The sequence below is a fragment of the Babylonia areolata genome, chromosome 15, assembly GCF_041734735.1.
Source record: "Babylonia areolata isolate BAREFJ2019XMU chromosome 15, ASM4173473v1, whole genome shotgun sequence".
In the NCBI taxonomy this organism is placed as follows: domain Eukaryota; kingdom Metazoa; phylum Mollusca; class Gastropoda; order Neogastropoda; family Buccinidae; genus Babylonia; species Babylonia areolata.
The window spans coordinates 19627108-19631077 of NC_134890.1; the positions used below are offsets into that span (position 1 = coordinate 19627108).

The window sequence follows — 3970 nt, forward strand, 5'->3', positions numbered from 1 at the left end:
CCAGATTTTTTTGGGGTGGTGGTGGGGGGGGGAGTGTGTGTGTGTGTGTGTGTGTGTGTGCTAGTGTCGCATTTGGGGGGGGGGGGGGATTGAGAAGTGCGGAGGAGGTCGTGTGTGTTGTTGTGTGTGGAGGGGGCAGGGGAGGGGTGGTGGTTGGGCCTTCAGAACCAACTGCGGATCTCCTCAGAGGATAGAAAGGAGTCAGTGAGTATCCTCATGGGTTGGGTTTCCTAAGGTGGGATGGGGTTGAAGAAAGTCCTGGTTTGTTAGTTTATAGTTTTGCTTGTAGTGCAGGAGTGGGGTCATAGTGGCTGTTGTTTCTGTGCATGATTAAATTGCGTGCTCGCAGGATGCGTCTGCAACGCACTTGCACTTGAGTTTCCTGACCTTGCATGCGTGGGGGTGGATCCTGATTCTTCTAAGGAGTGAGAAATTGCAAAACTCACTTGTGATACACTTTTTAAAAAATCCAAGCTTTTTATGTATTGAGTATAATGTATTTACTGTTATATTTATATTTTTTGTATTCTCTCAACTTGGCACTTTGATCTGATATTCGACCCAACAAAAGATCTGCCATTATTATCATTTTTTGTTCAAACAGGAACTTCTTTTGCTAAGCATGGAAGTTTTGTTTATTGCAAACGTGTTGGTGCAGACAGTAAAATAAGGGAAATTACTCTGTAATTAATGCTGGGGGACTTAGTTTGCTTTAAACTGATCTTTCTCATCTTAAACATTACATTTTGAAATTATACTCAATACATAAAAAGCTTGGATTTAAAAAAAAAAAAAAGTGCATCACAAGTGAGTCTTGAAGGCCTTGCCTCTCTTGTTTCAAAATGTAATGTTTAAGATGAGAAAGATCAGTTTAAAGCAAATTAAGTCCCCTAGCATTAATTAGAGTAATTTCCCTTTTTTACTATCTGCACCAAAACGTTTGCAAAATAAATAAAACTTCCAGGCTTAGCAAGAGAAGTTCCTGTTTGAACAGCAAATGATAATTATGACTGCTCTTGTTGTTGGGTCAAATATCAGATCAAAGTGCCAAGTTTAGTGAATACAAAAAATATAAATATAACAGTAAATGCAGTTTGCATATAATTAGGCTTCATTTTTTATTTTTTTTGTGCCCATCCCAGACGTGCAATATTGTTTTAAACAAGATGACTAAAAAGAACTGAGAATCTGAGAGAATCTGAGCACTCGAATTACGGCTCAGCTGCCGATGTTTTCTCCCCCTCCACTAGACCTTGAGTGGTGGTTTGGGCGCTAGTCATTTGGATGAGACGATATATATATATATATATATATATATATATATATATATATATATATATATATATATATATATATGCGGGTGGCGGGAAGAGACGGACACACATAAGCAGAGTATGAATGAGAACTGGTCCGTTCTAAAGTGGTGATATGAGAGAGGCTGGGGAATAGGCGTGGGGGGTGTGCGGGGTGGGGGAAAGAGATAGAAAGTGAAAGGAGAGAAAGACAAGACAGACGGACAGATATATATATATATATATATATATGTGTGTGTGTGTGTGTGTGTGTGTGTGTGTGTGTGTGCATAGAGAGAAAGAGAGAGAGAGAGAGCGAGAAAGAGATAAACAGTTAGAAATTTTGACAATGACTCGTAAATGTCATAAGCTTTACAGTCCATGCGACGGGAAAGGGTTGGGGTACAGGTTACGGCATCGTTTTTCTAATCACCATAAAACACACACACACACACACACACACACACACACACACACACACACACACCACGAGGATTATAGAAAACAGATACCAACACATACCAGAACAACACCACTAGATTGACCATCCAAATACAAACTCTTTCTCTGCTTTTATCTTTAAGCTTTCTTCCAAAACTGTTATTCAGAAAACAATAAGTGCATACAGTTTCTATCAAAAAACGGTTTTTAAAAACGGATGTTTTCACCCGGATATTCACCGCATGAGGGATATGCAAAGGAACTATAAATTCTGCACAACATAAAAAAAATTACTTTATCAAGATAAAAAGAAAACAAGAGAGGACTTCGCTGAAAACGCTGTTTTACACCACGTGGAGACGCGAAAAAATCAGAGCAAATACGTAACATTTATCACGTACACATTTTGCAAGACATGCATGCATTTGAAACACGAAGGTTAACATTCAACGCACTCGTTTGTAAAGCGAATGGAAGAACAAAAGTACAGACAGAGAGACAAACAGACTGACATAACACGACATTTACCTGAAGTTCCTTGTCATATTCTAACCGACAACTCCAACACGAAGCTGTGCACGTACACAAACACACACATTTACTGCCAGCGAGTTAACGAACGATGTGACAGTCGCTTTTCGGTCTCTGACAATCTGCCTCGAAAGTAGTCCCAAGTGTTACACAAAGGTAAACATACGAGATGGAATACGTTCAAAACGTTCACAGCAAAGAAACAAGCTTCAGCTTCGAAAGCGGTGTCCGTTTTCATTCATGATTTCATTCAGTTAAACGGAAAATTCTGGCAGTGATACAACAGTAAACGTACTTCTTCTTCTACTTTTTTTTTTTAACACGCGGATGTACATTTCGTGGCCATTGACATTGACCTAGGAGACCGTCGACCCAGTTTGATAGAACGCGACTGTTATGGAACTGACTCAAATATTGGGACGTTACCTGTATCTCTCTCTCTCTCTCTCTCTCTCTCTCTCTCTGTCTCTCTCTGTCTGTCTGTCTGTCTGTCTGTCTGTCTGTCTCTCTCTCTCTCTCTCTCTCTCTCTCTGTGGTGGGACAACAGGAAGAATTGAATGTGCGATGTCAGGCCTGTTTGCGACTGAGCTGGCAAAAAAAATACCGTAACAATCAAATAGAATATAAAATACTTTTTTTTTCATGAAAGAAAACTGAGAGTAAGATGCTGCTAACAGCCATGCGTGCACCGTGTTCTTTCTGCCATTAGTTTTGTATTTTGCAGAGTTCAAGTTAAGAAATATTTCCTCCCTTTTTTCCCTGCCTTTTTTGATTGTTTTATCCGCATCGGATTGATTTCATATTGTTCCGTTTTACTGAACCTCGGCACCTGGCCAGTTACGTAGACACACACACACACACACACACACACACACACTGTGTGTGTGTGTGTGTGTGTGTGTGTGTGTGTGTGTGTGTGTGTGTGTGTGTGTACGGGAGTGTGTGTGTGTGTGTGTGTGTGTCGTAGTGGACTCTTTGTACACACACACACACACACACACACACACACACACACACACATACCCTGAAGTGCGCAAGTGCAGTCACACGCTTAAATCATCGAATATCACCAAGCGAGTTTCGATATCAACAACACAAAACCTACACATAATAATACTGCGAAGTATATCCGTTAAGAAGGTCGGTCACTCCATGCTGAAGAAGAAGAAGAAGAAGAAGAAGAAGAAGAAGAAGAAGAAATATATATATATATATATATATATATATATATATATATATATATATATATCCCTTCTTATCTCCATGTGATGGCAGATTTTTTTTCACAGTACTTCAAACTGGAAGCATGTGCACGCGCTCATAAATGTGTCATCTGCTGTCAGGTATTATTTGTTATTTGAACTAGCACCCTCCTGCTTCAAGTGCTACAACTGGCTAACGGTTCATGCATGCGCCGCAGGCTTGCACAACGGCTAATAACGACTGTTCATGATGTGTAAAGAATGTGTCCACTACTTCATGCGGCAGTGAAGTAAAACAACAAGCTTGAAACCCTGCGTCGTGCAGAGCGGTTTGATCGGTAGGTTATACTAAACTTAATCTTAGTGTCAACATAACCTGATCTCGAGGGCAAAGGTCTTGATACTCGCCACGTGGGCCAGTACTGACTTTGTCGGACACACACACACACTATATATATATATATATATATATATATATATATATATATACATATCTATCTATCT

General features: G+C 39.9%; 1 protein-coding gene across 2 annotated transcripts in view; it reads right to left on the reverse strand.

Annotated features, from left to right (window-relative positions):
- Nucleotides 1-2401, reverse strand: part of LOC143290468 (solute carrier family 52, riboflavin transporter, member 3-B-like) — a 29347-nt gene extending 26946 nt beyond the window's left edge. For both annotated transcript variants that reach the window (XM_076599946.1, XM_076599952.1), the window contains exon 1: nt 2262-2401. The gene's annotated coding sequence lies outside the window, so the exon portion shown is untranslated. The remainder of the gene's footprint in view (nt 1-2261) is intronic.
- Nucleotides 2402-3970: the final 1569 nt, after the last annotated feature.